Below are 21262 nucleotides of genomic sequence, written 5' to 3' on the forward strand. Positions count from 1 at the left end.
AATAAGTTGCTGTTGTTGTTGTTAGGTGGCGTCGAGTCGTTTCAGACTCATAGCAACCCTATGCACAACAGAATGAAACACTGCACAGTCCGGCGCCATCCTTACCGGATAGGCTTGTTCATTCTTCTGGTAGTCTGTTCAATATTCTTCATCAACAGCGAAATTCAAGGGCATCAATTCTTCTTCGGTCTTCCTTATTCATTGTCCAGCTTTCTTGTGCATATGAGTCAATTGAAAATATCATTGCTTGGTTTAGGCACACTTTAGTCCTCAAAGTGACATTTTTGCTTTTAAACACTTTAAACAGGTCTTTTGCACCGGATTTTCCCAATTCAATAAGTCATTTGATTTCCTGGCTGCTGCTTCCATGGGCATTGATTGTGAATCCAAGTAGAATGAATTCCTTGACTACTTCAGTCTTTTCTCCATTTATCATGATGTTGCTTACTGGTCTCATTGTGAGGATCTATAGAGGATCTATAGGCAAGTGTATTCTAGATATTCTATGTAAGTGGAATAATACAATATTTGTCCTTTTGTGGCTGACTTATTAAACTCAGTGGGATGTTTTCAAGTTTCATCCATGTTGTAATTATGTACCAGAAATTCATTTTTCTTTATAGCTGAGTAATATCAAATGTGTTGGTTGTCTTTTAAAATTATTTTCAAGTATAAATCCTAAACTTTGGTCTTTGGGGGACTTCACATTTTGTAAAATATGTTTTTCTTAAATGCACACAATCGTATACTGTCACTGATTCAAAATGATGTTCAGTGCAATTCTCCTGTCCACGATTAAGCAATAATTAACTGATAAGGAACACTCGATTTTCCTTTTTCATTTCATTTTCATTTTATGCAGGGTTGTTTGTATTAACCACATACAATCTCAGGAAAACATCTGGTGTTCGAGGCCACTCTTTCCTTTTTTGTCAGCATTTGGAGAATTTGGTAAAAGTGCTACACTAAGCTTCTAATCTTCAACATTTAAAGCATTTGTTTCTCATCAAATCCAACCCAGTATATTAACAGTTGAGAATTTCAGGACCAGGGAAATCCCAGAGCCAAGTCTAAAACCTACCTTTCTAAGGCCTAGTTAACAGCTTTTCATGTTAATCCTTCCTGGTAAGGGGATTGTAAGGGGATTGTAATTCTCCTAAATTCAGCCCCCTGAAGGCAACTCATGTTATCATTCTCCTTGGAAGGACACAGTACGAAATAATTAGGGGAGAGAATGAAAAAAGAAAAGTTCAGAGTATATTACCACAAACTCCTGGACAGTTTCCTCATCTGTGAAATGGCGATAATAATTGAACCTACTTTATACAGCTGTTGTAGTAAGAAATCAAAAGACATCTCTCTACATATATTAGAACGGAAGTTCCCAATTCTGGTTGATCATTGTAATTATCCATGGTTCTTTTAAAATATATTGATGCATTAGCCACATCCAAGAACCAGTTAAATCAGAATCCCTACGTTTGAGGGTCCTGGTGATCCTAGAGCAAGTGTTGTGAATCGCTGACTTAAAATATTTCCATGTACTTAATAAATGTCCCATTAAGGTTAGCTATTATTATTATCATTAATAACCACCCGACATATTAAACATATAAACATTTAATATTTGCTTCATAACTCATGTTTCATAGACATTTAGTATATTACAAATAATGTATAAGTTTCCTCCTATTTCTGCATGATCCCATTCTCCTGCACTACCCTTTCCCCAAGGGGAACAACAGTCATGAAATTGCTGGGAACACTTACCTGACAATATTAAGATTGGTTTATACAGCCATGAGAGTTTTTTTGAAAATTTACATAAATAATTTCCCACTACACATACGTCCCCCAAATTGCTGGCATTTACCACAACATGGTATTTTAATTCTCTCTGCCAAGCTCATGAATTTAGTTAAAATCTGGTTTAACTAATACATAGGATTTCCTGAGGGGTGAATATCATTTTATGTTTCAACCTCTTATCACAACACTCCTATATAAATCTTAAGCTTCTCTCCATTCACACGAGTGGAAATTTCTATAAGATACATGAATGAAGGATACTTATTTGAGCTGTAGCTGTCAATGAGTGTTCAATTTTACCATTACTGGTAATTGTCAACATGTGCTTTTCCAATAGAAAAATCAGCTTCATGCTCTTATTGTCAATGTACAGAATCAAAAATACTCCTGAAGTTTGTCTAGTAATAGTCATCATTCCACGATGGGTCCACATGAAATCATCATCTTTATAGGGAATAAGATTTCCATATCTCAGATTTCTAGTGTGAGTTGTAAAATGAATTACTACTCATAGAAAACCCAGTGATACACAATATTCACCCTGGAAAGATCCCCAGAAACAAGAGGCAGAATTGATGCTTCTGCCTCTGTTTGCTCATCTTGAATCAAGGTAGTTGGGAGAACAAAAATCCTTATATATTCTTGTAAAGGGGACATAGCCTGAGATGGGAGTCAGGAGAACAAGGTGTGAGTCCCATGTCTTTCATCCCCAGGAAGTTTGACACTTAATAAATATTCGATCATAATTTTCTAAGTGGAGTTTGAATCATTATTGGAGTAGCAGGTTCATTGATGAAATACGATGCCAAGAAAGATTCAATTACTTTATGTTCAATTATATGGCAGAGAGGTTAAAGCCTAATTATCTCGAGAAACTCAAGCATAAACTAACCGAAATCCTAAAACGCATCTCAGTCCACATAATAAGTTTTCTTTCCCTTCTCTTTGTTCTATTTTCATTTTTATGAAAATCTACCTATTTGTTAAATACAATGTTTTATATCCAATTAAATGGAAAATAATAAGTACCATAGAAGATTCATGACATGTTGTTGTTGTTGTTAGGTGCCATAGAGTCGGTTCTGACTCGTAGTGACTCTATGCGCAACAGAACGAAACACTGCTGGGTCCTGAGCCATCCTTACAATCATTGTTATGCTTGAGCTCATTGTGGCAGCCACTGTGTCCATCCACCTCGTTGAGGGTCTTCCTCTTTTCCGCTGACCCTGTACTCTGCCAAGCATGATGTCCTTCTCCATGGGCTGATCCCTCCTGACAACATGTCCAAAGTATGTAAGACGCAGTCTCGCCATCCCTGCCTCTAAGGAGCATTCTGGTTGTACTTCTTCCAAGACAGATTTGTTCATTCTTTTGGCAGTCCATGGTATATTCAATATTCTTCACCAACACCACAATTCAAAGGCATCGATTCTTCTTCGGTCTTCCTTATTCATTGTATAGCTTTCACATGCATATGATGTGATTGAAAACACCATGGCTTGGGTCAGGTGCACCTTAGTATTCAAGGTGACATCTTTGCTGTTCAACACTGTGGAACCGACCATCAGTTAGTCATATGCAAGTTCAAGCTGAAACTGAAGAAAATCAGAGCAAGTCCACGAGAGCCAAAATATGACCTTGAGTATATCTCACCTGAATTTAGAGACCATCTGAAGAATATATTTTGAAGGTTCAAAAGATACAAACCCCATTTCATCTTATTTATGTATCCAGGCAATGAGACTCCATTCACAAGCACCTAGCCAATACCCTAACCTTCCGTTTCTCTTTCCTGGTGATCCAGGCAGAGAGCTTGGGGGGGAACACCTAAGTCCCATTCATCTCTCTAGTCCTACTGGACATCCCAGAAAGGGAGGAAAGCACAGGCAGAAAAGCACCCAGCTTGTGGAAGCCATAGCGGCTATGCTTCGTTCCTGTGGAAATAATAACAATAATCAATTTTTAACAGAGATATTTTGTTTTGGTGACCTATGCTGTGCCAAGCTTGGTGTAGGCTGTAGGGAAGCAGAAATGAATGCAACTCAATTTTTTTTTCCTCTGAGCACTTCAAATGAGGTGACTAAGGAAAAGAAATAGCAGGTTGTGCAACAGGTTAGAATATTAGCTAGGTACCCAGTGATAAGGAGCCCTGGTGGCACATGGTTAAGCACTCAGTTGCTAGCCAAAAGGTCACCAGTTTGAACTCAGCAGTCACTCCATGGCAGAAAGATCTAGCAGTCTGCTTCTGTAAAGATTACACCCTTGGAAACCCTATGAGGCAGTTCTACTCTGTCCTATAGTGTTACTATGAGTCAGAATCTACTTGATAGCAATGGGTTTGGTTTTTGGCCCAGTGATCAGTGGCAGTGGTGGTTCAGTGGTTGAGTTCTCACTTTTCATGGGGGAGCCTGGGTTCGATTCTCAGCCAACATAACTCATGCACTTCTACTACTGTCACTGGGTGGAGGCTTTGTGTTCTATGATGTTGAACAGATTTCAGTGGAGGATCAAAAAAAATCAACCAGTGAAAACCCTATGGATCACCATGTTCTGATCCACAACCAATCTTGGTGCCCTGTGAATTGAGCCTCTCTGCCTGTATTCTAACCTGGATTTACCTCTTTCTACACCAAACTTGATTAAGATACATAGAATTGCTGTGCTCCATTCCTCACCTAGAAAATAATAATAATATACGCATCTATTTCTTGGGGTGATTGTGCAGATGAAATGAAAAAACTACATAACACATAGCGCAGAGCCTGGTACCAGGATACCCTCCATAAAGTTTGCTGATATAGTAGTTATTGTCATCATCACCACCACTATCAACATCCTCAACTTCATGATCATTTAGAAGTACTTAAGGGACAGCTATAGTCTCTGTGGCGCAATTGGTTAGCAAGTTTTTGGGTTAACCGAAAGGTTGCCATGCAACTCAGGTTGGAAACTCTGGTGGCGTAACAGTTAAGAGCTATGGCTGCTAACCAAACGGTCAGCAATTCGAATCCACCAGGCACTCTTAGGAAACTGTATGGGGCAGTTCTACTCAGTCCTATAGGGTCACTAAGGGTCGAGACTGACTCGATGGCAATGGGTTTTTTTTTTGGTAATGGACAGTTTATTTCCTGCTCTTATAGGGACAATGCCTATGGAAGCTAAAAATGGTGTTAGAGAAGAGCAGAAGTCTGAAAGTGAGTTTTCAGACACCCGCAGTATAAAAGCATAAACTTCATAAGCCACTTAGCTGAAACTTTTTTTCTGAGCCCTCAATTCTGGCTATCCCAACTGTGCTGTTGGTCCTGATGATGAATAACAATGCTCTTGACAGTACCACATATGTTTCTATCTCCCTCAGCACTTACTGGGCTGCGTGGCATTGCCACTGGGGCATGGCAAAAGAGTGTGAATCCATTCTTCCTCCCCTGCCTGGTGGGAAATGAGGGCTGAGGCTGCTTCATTAAGACTGGCAGGAAAAGAGACTCAGGCGTGGGTGTCCAGATGTGGATGATGACTCTGGGTGGACGAGACACATGTATGTAGACTACTGGTCTGGGATGGGGACTCTGAATGGCTATATACAAAGGCTAATAATTTATAGCTGAATGGCATTGAGAATGCAACTCACAGAGCTCATAATTAGCCTAAGTGATCTGTTTCCCAATCTCTGAGGGCTCATTAACAGATGAGGGAGGAAGAAAATGAATGCCCTAGAATGGCCAGGGGAACACTTCTGTCTGGTAAATTGCAGGGACTTTAATATGAAATTCAGAGTCTTTTAATTTTTTTCTAGTTTGAAGAGTCAGTGAGTAACTTGATATTAACAAATGCAGTGAATTAATCAAATGATTTAGGGGGAATGAGGATTTCTATACTGAGAATCCAATACTATTCCCATATCTCATTTAAAATTTCTGTCTCTAAATAGACCATCCTAGCTGAGACAGCTTTTGCAAAAGAAAAGAAATATACAGGAATCCAGAACTGGGTATACATTTTGGATTCAAGCAATTCAGAAACAAATCCCTCAAATTTGATGACCATAATCTCCTTCAGCAATATTTTACAGTTGTGACAAGCCCACTGTTCTCAGAACTCTTTCCTCATTGGTTTCTGTGCTATTCTTCTGTTTTGATCCACATCCACTATAGGGACACTGGGCCAAAGACTCTTAGAATACTAAGGGCAATTTAAGATGACAAATCCAGAAAGACTGCAAAATATCTTTATGAAGGCAACATATGTAATATTTAATATCCTTCTCTCTTTAAGAAAAAAATCACTTGAATTAGAGGACATTATGAGGCACTCAAGGAGGGCAGTGGTAGAACTATCACTTCCCATGTGGCAGACCTGGGTGAAATTCCCGGCCAATGCACCCTATGTGCGGCCCCCTCCCAGCTGTAAGGTAAGGCTTGCGTGTGGCTATGATGCTGAACAGGTTTCACTGAAGCTTCTAGACTAAGACAGAGGAAGTAGAAAGGCCTGGCAATCTACATCTGAAAATCAGTCATTGAAAATCCTATGGATCACGGGAGTCAAGTAAATTAGGTCCAGAAGTTTTAACCAAAGGTACATCAAAAGTACACCTTTTAATTGATTCCAGTATTCTGACTAGAAATGGAATCCAAGACTCTGAGTTACGTCTCTCTTTGAGATTGAGAGGAATTAAATTACAAGAATAGATGAGGAAGTGGACAGCTGAGACAAAAGCCAGTATAGGCATGAGAGAAATCTGCCCATGATTATTAACTAGCAATTCTTTCTGTAATTCTCATCTGTGATCTCAGCTATCCTCCCAGTACTTGATGCAGCAATGGTCATCCTCTGGAAGAGCACAATGAATAGTTTGCAGTGATCAGGGAAGAGAAATGACAAGGTGGGTTGTCAGGAACGAATACCGGATAGATGTCCTGTGTCTGGAGTCAGACTGCCCACATTCAAAACTGGCTTCATTCCTTTCTAGTCCATGACCTAGTATAAGTTACATAAAAAGCTTTGCTCCAGTCCTCATCTGTAAAACAACAATAATGTGTGTTGCTTTTTTTGGAAGTTGATGGCACAGATGCAGGAAAACAAGTTATGTAGAACTTTTAGCTTGTATACTGGCAACAGGAGGCCTTCAATAAAGATTTGCTAAGAATGTATTTACATCATAATTCTTACCGTTATCTTCACAAATTATCATTATCACCCCCTTATGATCATTTTGGAGTTTGTGGGTGGTGCAAACGGTTGACGTGTTTGACTGGTAATCAAAAGATTGGAAGTTCTAGTTCATCCAGCAGTGCCTTGGGAGAGAGATCTGGTGATCTACTTCTGAAAAATCAGCCACTGAAAACTCTATGGATCACGGTTCTACTCTCACGCACAGGGTTTCATCTTGAGTTGGATACACATGGGTTCCTCATGAGTTGGAATAAACACATTGACGACTGATAGTGGTGGTGGTATTATTTGTACAACTTATCAAAATTCACCATTATTCTTAATCTTACATATTCTATTAAATAGAAAAAAATTGATGACACTGAATGTTCATAATAATAAAAACAAACAAAGCATACACTTATTCTCTCAGGAGTTGATAGAGATCTATATAGAAGGTCTAGTAGTGCCTCTGATACTTGATGTATTGATAACAAAATATCCTCATTTTTTCTTGAGTCGGTGAGTTATATATTTAACTTTATACAAAGTGGAGCTGTACCAAATCTAAGGTATATTTTCAGTATATAGACAAATGATATTCAGTTCCTGCCTGTAAACTGCATAAGGACCCATTTTGTAAGGATAAAATTGTACGGCCTTCTGTCAGGCATTTAGGTTAAATCACACTTTGGGTATCAAAGTTCCTCATCAGTGAAGTTGGTTTGAAGATTAAGCTTAGGCGTAAAAGGGAGAGTAATTTAAACTAGTTACCACCCAGGTTTTCAGAGCACACATTGCTGCATCAAGAACCATATGTACTATTTCTAAAGGGAAGGTGGATATCCATGTAGTGAAAGACAGAAGGATCCCCAAAACAGATTCCTCATGACAGAAGACAAAGAAGTATGGTTACAAAGTGGATTCCCAATGAGGCTCTTACTAGAGAAAGGAACAAGCCTCCCTTTGCTTAGGACGTGGCTTCTTGCTATCCTAGAATAATGAAAAGAAAAATGTTGAATTTATTCATAATGACTCGAGTAACTTTTAATGATCTTCAGGCATTAGAGTCACACAACAACTGGAAATATGCTACCATCACCTTAAGCTCCAACTTTACACACTTGACTGAAGCATATGATTGGCAACTACCCTTTTTTGGAGCACATTTGTAATCTTCTCATTGCAGACAGAAGATTTAAAAAGTTAGCTCAACAAGAGAAAGTAAAGTATTATAATAAAATGTGCAAAGACCTGAAATTAGAACACTAAAGGGGAAGAACACATTGGTTATTTATCAAGATGAAAGTATGGAATAAAAACTTCAAGCCCTCAAGTTGCAATATTGAAAGATTCTATGGGCAAAATATTGAAGGACGCATGAAGCATCACAAGAAGATGCAAGGAATACACAGATTCACTGTACCAAGAAGAATTTGTCAACTTTCATACATTTCAGGAGGTAACATATGATCAAAAACCAACGATACTGAAGGAAGAAGTCCAAGATGCACTGAAGGCACTGGTGAAAATCAAGGCTCCAGGAACTGATGGAATACCACCTGAGATATTTCAAAAACTGGTTGTAACACTGGTGAGCCCACTCATCTATGCCAAGAAATTTGAAATACAGCTACCTAACTGAGTGGAAGAAATCCATGTTTGTGCCCATCCCAAATAAAGGTGATCCAAGAGAACACAGGTATTACTGAACAATGTCATTCATATGACACAGAAGTAAAATTTTGCTAAACATAATTCAAAAGTGGTTGCAGCAGTACATTGCCAGGGAACAGCCAAAATTCAAACTGGATTCAGAAGGATACATGAAATGAGGAATCTCCTTGCTGATGTCAGACGGAACTTGCATGAAAGCAGAGTATACCAAAAATATGTTTATCAGTGTTTTATTGACTGTGCAAAGGCATTTAACTGTGCGGATCATCACAAATTGTGAATAACATTGCGAAGAATGGGAATTCCAGAACACTTAATTGTGCTCATGTGGAAGCTGTGCATAGACCAAGAGGCAGTCTCACTTACTTTGGACATATTATTAGGAGGGACTAGTCTATGAAGGACATCATGCTTGATAAAGTAGAGGGTCAGAGAAAAAAAGGAAGACCTATCAATGAGAATGATTGACATAGTGGCTGCAACAATGGGCTCAAACATAGCAAAGACTGTAAGGATGGTGCATGATCCAGTAGTGTTTTGGTCTGTTGTGCATAAGGTCAACAGGAGTCGGAACTGACTTAGTGGCATCCAACTACAACAACAATTGCAGATTTGATAACATACCTTGTTTCCCCATGTTAAAATTTACAGGTCCAATCACAATCAAGAAGAAAGAAAACACACTAGTAATTTTAAAGAACATTATTTAATATAGGAATTAGGTAAATAAGAATTAAAAGACTGAAAGGCATAAAAAAATGGGGGGGTGGGTAACAGTGAGCTAGTACCTACAGGAAGTAGTGACCATGCCAACGGATAAGAGTATAGTGAAAAGTTTGGCTTATTGGGGTTGGTGATCTCTATGGACAACTATTGGATGAACTCTTCAACTGAGTGAAATGGAAAACCAGAGTAAGTTTGGGAAGATTCTACTCTGGTAAAACAAAGCATAGTATAGAAAGATGACTTTGAAGCAGAGAGACAAAAGCTTATGTTACCAGCTCTATGGTATGGTGGGGGAAAATATTTGAAGAAGTATTACCAAGAACATTGAAAAAAATCACATCACCTGAAGTTCTTTCACATCTTCCCCCTTGTGACCTCTGATTGTTTTAAGATCTTCTGTATCTGCTCATGAGGAATAAAGCAACCAATTCATATTAGTCCTTTTTGAAGAATGATCTTATTTAGATAAGTAGTCTCCATCTTTGCCTGCCCACTTTTACATCTTGGGGTGCTTTGAAAAATCTTCTGGCTTACCACACAGCTCAGTGTAAATAAATCAGAATTTCTGGTGGTACAGCTCAGGTGTGAGTATCTTTAAAGTTAACCAGATAATTCCAATAGGAAGTCAAGTTTCAGGACTAATAACAAGAATTATTACACCTAAACTGCATAAATAGATAGATAAAAACATTGTATGGACAATAGGCACGAACTGTGGAAAGGGTGGTAGATTTTATTTTAATTTAAAGTAAGTTGTGCATTTCACCAGGATGCCTGTGTCATAGACAACAAACACAGAAGACTCCGTAGGTGTTATTAGGACTCAATTTGGGCATATATTATGATGTACCCCGGATTCCAGAATATCCCTCAATTCCTCCCAAAATGGACCAAATAATGAACATTCTGATATTAAACATAAAGGGAATTGGAAACAATGAGATCTACAAAAATTAAGGTACCAAAGGAGCATACTTTCCAGCTCCACATATTTGGTTTTCTGCCTTTTCTAATCTATAAACCAAAAAAATGGCACAGGTATTGACATTATACTGGTCTGCTGAGGAGCCTCTGCAGGGTCCTCTTGATATCCCTGTTCCTCAAACTATAGATGAAGGGGTTCAACATGGGGGTGACCACAGAGTACATCACTGAGGCCGCTGCACCACTCCTGAGAGAAGGTGAGATAGCTGAACTCAGGTATGCTCCAATGCCTGTTCCATAAAATAAGCAAACTACAGACAAGTGAGAGCCACAGGTGGAAAAGGCTTTATACTTCCCACCTGATGATGGGACTCTCAGAATGGAGGAAACACTTCGAGTATAAGAGAAAAGAATCACTGAGACAGGAACACCACCAAAGATGACACCAATAAAATACACTAGTATGTTTTTGATGGTGGTGTCAGAACAGGCAAGGTTGATGAGCTGAGAAGGATCACAGAAGAAATGAGGAATTTCTACTTCCCTGCAGAAGCTGAGTTGTGACACCATCAAGCAGTGCAGCTGGGAGTCCAAAAGGCTGAGAAAAAAAGACACCAAAACCAACAAGCAACAGAGGCGGGGGTTCTTGATGACTGGGTAATGAAGTGGGTGACAGATGGCCACGAACCCGTCATAGGCCATCACCATCAGGAGTAGATTGTCCATACATCCAAAAAAAAATAAAAAAAGACAAATGAATCAAGCAGTTGACATAGGATATAATTCTATGGTGTGTATGGATATCCATAAGCATCTTTGGGGTTGTGGCAGATGTGAAACCAATGTCAGCCAAGGAAAGATGGGAGAGGAAGAAGTACATGGGGGTGTGCAGCTGGGGGTCAGAGCTCACAGCCAGGATGAAGAGCAGGTTCCCCAGCACTGTGAGCAGGTACATGGACAGGAACATTCCAAAGAGGAGGGGCTGCAGTTCTGGATCCTGTGACAGGCCCAAAAGTAGGAATTTAGATATATGTGTTAGATTCTCTGGGTCCATGTTGCAGAGACACCTTTGGGAAAATAAAGAAAGATCAGTAAAAGGAAACAAGAAAACATGTGCCCAGCCCTCTGTTTGTATTTTGAATTCAGGAAATTTACAAGTAAAGCATTCACCCTTAACACCATACACCCCCTTCAGCAATATTTCTCAACTGTGGCAAAACTTTTCTCCCTAGAACTCTTTTCCTCATTGGTTTCTGTGATATTCACCCTTTTATAAACAAACCCACTTTGGGAACACTCAACTGAAGAATGTTGAAGAATATTAGAGGATCAAAGACTTTTACAAATAACATCACAAAGAAAGCAAAATAATAACTCTAGAAGAAATACAAGACTTCAACAGACACTTAACAAGTGAAGAGATCAAAGCAATATCAAAAGCTTCCCAACTCAGAAAAGTCCAGGACCAGATAGCTTCACTGGGAAATCTATCAAATATTTGTAGAACAAGTGATGCCAATCCTTCTTAAGCATTTCCAAAAAATAAAGAAGAAAGAACTGCCATAACTTGTTCTGTGAGGCTAACATCACACTGTTGCCAGAACCAAAGACCCCACAAGAAAACTGCAGACCAATACAAAAACTGCAACCATACCCATTGCTTTCGAGTCCATTCTAACTCAGAGCAACCCTATAAGACAGAGTAAAACTGCTCCTTAGGGTTCACAAGGAGTGTTTGGTGCTGTCAAGTCGATTTTGACTCTTAGAGATTCCATGGAACAGAGTAGAACTCTCCCTTAGGTTTTCTAGGCTGTAATATTTCTAGGAGTATATTTTCATATATTTTCTAGCTTGGAGCCACAAGGTAGGTTCGAACTGCCATCCTTTATGTTAGCAGCTGAGCACCTAACTATTTCATGACCAGAGCACCTTTCATTAGCCACTAAATCAAAAAAACCAAACCCATTGCTGTTGAGTCAATTCTGACTTACAGTGACCCTATCAGACAAAGAAGAATTGTCCTATCATGTTTCTAAGGAGTGCCTGGTTGATCTGAACAGCTGATATTTTGGTTAGCAGCCGTAGCTCTTAAACCAAAACCAAACCCAACCTGTTGCTGTTGAGTCGATTCTGACTCATAGTGGCCCTATAGGGCAGAGCAGAACTGCCTCATAGGGTTTCCAATAGCACCTGGTTGATTTGAACTGCCGATCTTTTGGTTAGCATTTGTGGCGCTTAACCACTATGCCACCAGGTTTTCCAAGCTGTAGCACTTAGGGAAATGCAAATTAAAACCACAAAGAGATACCACTTCACTGCCACTTGGATGACTAATATTAAAAAAATATATATATTGTTGTCAGGTGCCATCAAGTTGATTCTGATTCATAGCGACCCTATGTACAACAGAACTGAACACTATCTGGTCTTGTGCTATCCTCACTATCATGGCTACACTGAGCCCATCCTTATAGACACCTGGTCAATCCATCTTGTTAGGCGTCTTCCTCTCTTTCCCTCACCTTCTGCTTTACCAAGCATGATGTTCTTCCCCAGGGACTGGTGCCTCCTGAAAATATGTCCAAAGTACATAAGATAAAATCTCATCATTCTCACTTCTAAGAAGCATTCTGACTATACATCATCCAAGAAAGATTTGTTCATTCTTTTCTTAGTCCATAGTATATTCAATATTCTTCACCAACACTGTAATTCAAAGGCATCAATTCTTCTTTGGTCTTCCTTATTCATTGTCCACGTTTCACATGCATATGATGAGATTGAAAACACCGTGGCTTGGGTCAGGCACACCTCAGTCTTGAAGGTGACATCTTTGCTTTTTAACACTTTAAAGAGGTCTTTTACAGCAGATTTACCCAATTCAATGCATCCTTTGGTTCTTGACTACTGCTTCCACAGGTGTTGATTGTGGATACAAGGAAAATGAAATCCTTTACAACTTCAATCTTTTTTTTCATTTATCACGATGTTCCTACTGGTCCAGCTGTAAGGATTTTTGTTTTCTTTATGTTGAAGAATAATCCATACTGAGGGCTGTAGTCTTTGATCTTCATCAATAAGAACTTAAAGTCCTCTTGCTTTCAGCAAGCAAGGTTATGTCATCTGCATAACGCAGGTGGTTAATGAGCATCCCTCCAATCCTGGCGCCGCCTTCTTCTTCATACAATCCAGCCTACCAGATTATTTCCTCAGAATGCATATTTAATAAGCATGGTGAAAGGACACTACCTTGATGCAAACCTTCCTGACTTTAAACCATGTTCTTTTCAAATGATTGCCTCTTGGTCTATGTCTAGGTTCCACATGGGTACAATTAAGTGTTCTATAATTCCCATTCTTAGAAATGTCACCCATAATCCGTTATGACCTGTGTGGTCATATGCCTTTGCATAGTCAATAAAACACAGGTAAACATCTTTCTGGTATTGCCTGCTTTCAGCCAGGATCTATCTGACATCAGCAATTGTATCCTTTGTTCCACATCTTCTTCTGAATCCCACTTGAATTTGTTGCAGTTCCCTGTTGATGTACTACTCCAATCACTTTTGAATGATCTTCAGCAAAATTTTACTTTTGTGTAGTATTAGTAATATTTTCAGTAATTTCCACATTCTTTTGGCTCACCTTTCTTTGAAGTGGGCACAAGTATGGATCTCTTCCAGTCGGTTGGCCAGTCAGTTCCAAATTTTGTGGCATAGATGAGTGAGCACTTCAAGCATTAATTCTGTTTGTTTTAACATTAAAATTGACATGCCATCAATTCCTGGAGCCTTGCTTGTCACCAATACCTTTACTGCAGCTTGGGCTTCTTTCCTTAATACCATTCATCCCTGATCATATGCTACCTCCTGAAATGGTTGAACATCGACCATTTCTTTTGGGCACAGTGATTCTGTGTGTTCCTTTTTTTTTTTTTTAAGCTTTGTGCATCCTTCAATATTTTGCCCATAGAATCCTTCAATACTGCAACTCAAGGCTTGAATTTTTTCTTCAGTTCTTTCAGCTTGAGAAAGACCAAATGTGTTATGCCCTTTAGAAATAACAATTTGAAGCCCTGTCCATTTCAGGTGGCAATGCAAAATGGTACCGCTGCCATGGAAAACTGGTGTTTCCTTAAATATTGAAAAATAGAGCCACCAGATGAGCCAGCAATTTCACTCCTAGGCACATACCCAAGAGACTGAAAGCAGCAATGCAAACAGACACATGTCCACAAATGATCTTTGAAGTACTATTCATAGTAGCCAAAACGTGGAGATAATAAATATATATCAATAAATGAATGGAGAAAAAATGTTATTGCATACAATGGAAATACTCAGTCATAAAGAGAAATGAAGTCCTGTTACATGCTATAACATGAATGAACCTTGAAAACATTATACTTACTGAAGTAAGTCAGTCACAAAAGGACAGGTATTGTAGGGTCTCATTTATATGAAATAGGTGTTCCAGACTCAAGCCATGGTATCTTCAATCTCCTCATATGCATGCAGAATCTGAAAGCTAGACAATGAATAAGGAACACCAAAGAAGAATTGATGCCTTTGAATTATGGTGTTGGTGCAGAATATTGAATATACCATGGACTGCCAGAAGAACAAACAAATCTGTTTTGGAAGAAGCACAGTCAGAATGTTCATTAGAAGCAAGGATGAGGAGACTTGGTTTCCCATACTTCAGCATGTTATCGGGGGGACCATTACCTAGAGAAGAACATCATACTCGATAAAGTAGAGGGTCAGTGAAAAAGAGGAAGGTCCTCAACAAAATGGATTGACACAGTGACTACAACAATGGGCTCAAGTGTAACAAGAACTGTGAGGATGGTGAAGGATGGGGCAATGTTTCATTCCATAGTACATAGGGTTGCCATAAGTTGGACCTGACTTGATGGTACCTAAAAATAACAACAACAGAATAGACAAATGTATAGAGATGGAAATCAACTCGATGGCAATGGGTTTTCATTTTTTGGTTGTTGTTGTTTTGTTTTTTGGTTTTAGGCCAGAAGTGGGAGGAAAGAGAAAAGTGGAAATCATTGATTGAGAAACATTGAGTTTCTCTTTACAGTGTTGAAAATTTGGCAACATATATTAGTGATGGTTACACAAAATGAATGATGTAATTGATGTCACTGATTTGTACATGGGAAAATGTTGAATTAGCAAATGTTGTCTTATGTATATTTTCACAACAATAAAAAAGGGTAATATATATTCCTGCTCTTTTTGAAGGAAGCATGGAATAAGAAATGTCCTTCCCCGTTTAACAGAAAAAAAAAAAAAAAAAAACAGTCTAATTAAAGGAACTGATGGCAACCCCATGTGTTACAGAGTAGAACTGCTCCATAGGCTTTTCTTGGTTGTAGTCTTTACAGAAAGACATCACCAGACCTCTCTTCTGAGGTGCTGCTGGGTAGGTTCAAACTGCCAACTTTTCAGTTAGTTGTTGTTTTGTGCCATAGAGTTCATCCTGACTCATAGGGACCTCATGTGCTAGAGTAGAACTGTCCCATATGATTTCCTAGGCTGTTAACATTACAAGAGCAGATCACCAGGTCTTTCTCTCCTGGAGTCACTGGGTAAGTTTGAACCACCAACCTTTCAGGTTAGCACCCGAGAGCCTAGCCATTTGTACCACTCAAGGACTTTCTTAATCTAATAGCATTTTACATGCCTTTTATTAGAAGCATTTTATTTTACATGAGTTTTCATCATTGTTTTCTATTCTGACATACATCCTCCTTGGAAGTAAATGCTCACTTGAATGTGTGGGTTGTCTCTGAAAAGACTTTTCAAGTATTAATCCTAACCTTAGGCTTTAGTGGCCTTCAGGTTTTGATAAATATTTTTTGGTTAAATGCACAAAATCATACAACACGGCTGATTCAAAATGATATGTGGTCAACTTCCCTGTCAATGATTAAACAGTAACTAACTGCTAATGAACACTCTGTTCTCATTTTTTCATTTAATGTTCATTTTATGCAGGGCTATTTGTATTAATCCCACACCATCTCAGGAAATCATCTCATCTTTGAGGCAACTCTTTGCTCTCATTTTCACCATTTTTAGAAGCTTGATAAAAGTGCTTAACTATGTTTCTAATCTTAAATATTGAAAGCATTTGTTTTTCATCAAATTCAACTCAAAATATTTACAGTTGAGGAATTCAAGACCTAAAGACACCCCAAAGCCAATCTGAAACCCAACCATCTCCTGTCTAGTTCAGAGCTTTCCAAGTTAATCCTTCCTGGTAGGGGGATTGCAATTCTAAATTCAGATCTCTGAAAGTTCTTCAAGTCCTCAATTCTCTACTCAGGTAACAAAAGTGATATAATTTGGGGAAAATGAAAAACACAAAGGTTTGGAAAATAATATCACGAACACCTGGGCAGTTGTCTCATATGTAAAATAGGGATATTAATGGAACCAGGGTTGTTGTAAGAAAATAAATCAAATAATATACTTTTATCATTGGATGGTGCGAAACATTAATATTCTCAGCTACTAACTGCAAGATTGAAGTTTCGAATCTACCCAGAGGTGCTGCAGAAGAAAAATCCAATTTTACTTCTAAAAAATCAGCCATTGAAAACCTGTGGAGCATAGTTCTACTCTGACACACACGAAGTCACCATGAATTGGAGTCAATTTGGCAGCAACTGGTACTGGTTTATGTGTGTGTGCGTGTGGTAGTTTCTCAATCCCGGTCGATCGTTATAATTACTTGTGGAACTCTTAAAATATGTTGTTACCCTAACTACAGTCTAGAATGAATTAAATAAGAATCCCAATACATGAGGCCCAAGGTGATCCTAACATTCACCAAGTGTGAATCACTGCCTTAGAATATTGCTGTGCACTGAGTAAATACTCCGTTAAGTTTACCTATTGTTATTATCATTGGTACTCACTGCCATATTAAATATGTAAATGTTTAATAATATCTGCTTCAGAACTCATACTTTACAGAGATTTAAATTATTCCCATTAGCATTTAAGTTTCTTCTTATCTCTGCTGATCCCATTCTTCAGAACATTTGTCCGCAAAGGCAGTCACTGACATCACTTTAGGGGGGAATATTTACCTGACAACATTTCCATAATGTTAGCATTGATTTATATATTCATAAAGAGTTTTCTTAAAAACTTAACTAGTCTATCATACCATGCATGTTGCCCTTAAAATGTCCTTTACCACGACATTGTATTTTAAGTCTCTCTGTGAAGCACTTTCATCTGGTTAAAACCTAGTTTAAATAATACATCGTATTACCCGGGGGATGAACATCATTTTGTTTTTCAGTTTCTTATTAGGACAATCCTATGAAAATTCTTACGCCTCTCTCCATTCACACAGGTGAGAATATCTATAAGATATACTGATGAAGGATAGTTGTTTGAGTTGTGACAATCAATGCATGTTCAATTTTTCTATTAATTGGCAACATTTGCTTGCCCAATAGAAAAACCAACTACATGATCTTATTGTCAAGTTATAATCCGTTGCTCTTGAGTTGATTCCAACTCATAGCAACCCTATAGAACAGAGTAGAACTGCCCCATATGGTTTCCAAAGCTATAATCTTTATGAAAACAGACTACCGGAACTTTCTCATGCAGAGTTGCTAGTGGGTTGGAACCATTAATCTTTTGGTTAGCAGCTGAGCGTATAACCACTGCACCACAAAGTGTAGAATCACAAATATCCCTGAAATCAAGGTAGTAATAGTCATCATTCCAGGATAGCTCCACATGAAATCCCTATCTCTATAGGGAATAACATTTCCATCTCTCAGGTTTCCAAAGTGGACTGTAAAATGAATTGCTACTCATAGAAAAATCTGTGATCCACAATATCCATACTGCAAAGACTCCTATAAACCATGACCTCATTCAACTAATTCCTGATGAACTCACCAAATCCGAAGAGGAGGAATTGATGCTTCTGTCTCTGTTTGCTATTTTGAACCAAAGCAGGTGCAACAAGAAAAACACTCATTCAGCTAGGTGGAGGGGACAGGGCTTGGGAACAAGGTCTTTCATTCACTGGAAGTTTGGCACTTAATATTCAATCATGGTTTTCTAACAAGAGACGGAATCACTATCAGAGTAGCTGGTTTATTGATGAAATGCAGTGCCATGAAAGATTCAGTCACTTTATTGTCAATCATATGGCAGACAGGTTAAAGCCTATCTTATCTCAAGAAACCCAAGCAAGAATAAATAGAAATCCTAAAACGTGTCTCAGTCCACGTAGTAAGATTTTTCTTCCCCTTCTTTTTCTGTTTTTATTCTTATGAAAATCTACCCAGTTATTAAATGTAATGTTGTTGATCCTATTAAATGGAAAATAATAGATGCCATAGAAAATTCATCACATAGACACACACAAACCCTATTTTATCTTATTTATGTACCTGAGCAATGAGGCTCCATTTACAGACACCTAGCCAGTAGATATTCTAACCTTCCATTTCTCTTTCCTGGTGACTCCAGACAAAGAGCTTAGAGGGACACCACTAAGTCCCATTCATCTGTCTAGTCCTACTGGACATCCTAGAAAGGGAGGAAAGCACAAGCAGAAAGGCAGCCAGTACATAGAAGCCATGGTGACTATGCTTTGTTCCTATGAACTAAAAACAACAATCAATATTTAACAGAGATATTTTGTTTTGGTGGCCTATGCTGTGCCAAGTTGGTTTAGGTTCTAAGGAATGGAAATCAATGCAACTCAATCATTTTTCCTCTGAGCACTTCAACCGGAGTGACCCAGGAAGAGAAATAGCAGGTGGGGCTGACAGGTTAGAATAGTGGTTAGGTGCCCAGTGGTAAGTAGCCTGAGATCACAGGGGTTGAGCACTTGGGTACTAATCAAAAGTTTGGCAGTTTAAACCCATCAGCAACTCTGCAAGAGAAAGCTGTGGCAGTCTGCTTCCACAAAGATTACAGCCTTGGGAACCCTATGGGACAGCTCTACTCTGTCCTATAGTGTCACTATGAGTTGAAATCAACTTGATAGCAATGGGTTTGGTTTTTGGCCCAGTCAGTGATAAGGAGCAGTGGTGGTTCCATGGTAGAATTCTTACTTGTCGTGCAGGAAACTGGGTTTGATTCTCAGTCAATGCACCTCATGTACAAACTACCACCCATCACCAGGTGGAGCCTTGTGTGTGGCTATGATGTTGAACAGGTTTCAGTGGAGGTTCCAAAAATCAGCCAGCAAAAACCCTGTGGATCACTGTGGTCTGATCCACAACTGATTGTGGCACCCTGTGAATGGAATCTCGCTGCACAGATTCAAACCTGAATTCACCCCTTCCTCCACCAAAACATGATTAAAACACATAAAATTCTGTTCTCCATTCCTCACCTATAAAATAATAATAATCTCTGCACCTGTATCTTGGGGATGATTTTGCAGATGAAATGAAAAAAAGATACATAACATGTAGCTCAGAGCTTCACACCAGGAAACCCTCAATACAGTTTGGTGATATTGTAGTTATTGTCATCATCAACACCATTATCATCATCCTTAACTTCATGATCATTTAGGAGTACTTAGGAGTATGTACTTTGGACATGTTGTCAGGAGGGATCAGCCCCTGGAGAAGGACATCATGCTTGGCAGAGTACAGGGTCAATGGAAAAGAGGAAGACCCTCAATGAGGTGGATTGACACAGTGGCTGCAACAATGAGTTCAAGCATAACAATGATTGTAAGGATGGCTCAGGACCGGGCAGTGTTTTGTTCTGTTGTGCACAGGGTCGCTATGAATCGGAACCAACTCGATGGCACCTAACAACAACATTCCCTGCACTGATGATGGCAATGCCTATGGAAGCTAGAAATGGTCACAGAGAAGAGCAGAAATCTGAATGAAAGTCCTCAGGTACCCACAGTATGAAAAACGTAAACTTCATAAGCCACTTAGCTGAACATTTTATTCTGGGTCCTCCATCCTGACTATTCCAACCGTGTTGTTGGTCCTGATGTTGAAGGATAATGCCCTTGACAGCCTCTTTACACTTCCTGTCTCCCTTAGCACTCACCAGGCTGCATGATGTCTCCACTGGGGCATGGCCAAGGAGTGTGAATCCATTGCTCCTCCCATGACTGGTGCACGATGAGGGCTGAGGCTTCTTCTTCAGGGATGGCAAGAAGACAGACTCAGGCGTGGGCATCCTGATGTGGATGACAACTCTGGGAGGAAGAAACATACATATTTAGCCCACTGGACTGGGATGGGCGCTCTGAAAGGCTGTAGGAGACACAAGCTAATAATTTATACTCAAATGGTATCGAGAATGCAACTCGTAAAGCTCCTAATTAACCTGGCTGATTTATTTTCACCCAATCTCTGAGGGCTTGTTAACGGATGAGGGAGGAAAAAAGTGAATGTCCTGGATGGGTCAGGGCCCTTCCTCTTCTCAGGAGGAATCAAACCTGTATTCTCACTACTGTTTGGTAAATTGCAGGAATCTTAATATGAAGTTCATTCTCGTTCTTTTTTTTTTTTCTTGTTTGAAGAATAAGTGAGTGACTTTGATGTCAACAAATGCAGTGAACTGATCAAATGATTCAGGGAGAATGAGGGTTTCTATACCAAAAACCTGATACTATTTCCATATCTCATTTAAGATTTATATTTCTAAAGAGAACATCCTAGCTGAGATAGCTTTAGGGAAAGAAAATAGAGTTGTAAAAAAAGGAAGCAAATATTCAGGAACCCAGCAGTGGGTCTATATTTTGGATTCAAGCAATTGACAAGTAAAGCACCCAAATTTGATGACCAAAATCTCCTTCATCAATATTTCTCAGTTGTGACAAACTCATTCTTCTCAGAACTCTTTCCTTATTGGTTTCGGCACTGGTCTGTTTCGATACACATCCACCAGAGAAACATGGGGCCAAAGAATAGTAGAATACTAAGAACATATTCAGATAA

The 21262-nt window shown here is 39.0% G+C and overlaps 1 pseudogene; it reads right to left on the reverse strand.

Annotated features, from left to right (window-relative positions):
* Positions 1 to 10407: 10407 nt before the first annotated feature.
* LOC126071085 (olfactory receptor 7E24-like) lies at positions 10408 to 11308 on the reverse strand (annotated as a pseudogene).
* Between the last annotated feature and the right edge of the window lie 9954 nt (positions 11309 to 21262).

This window comes from Elephas maximus, chromosome 3, assembly GCF_024166365.1.
Source record: "Elephas maximus indicus isolate mEleMax1 chromosome 3, mEleMax1 primary haplotype, whole genome shotgun sequence".
NCBI classification, from domain to species: Eukaryota; Metazoa; Chordata; class Mammalia; order Proboscidea; family Elephantidae; genus Elephas; species Elephas maximus.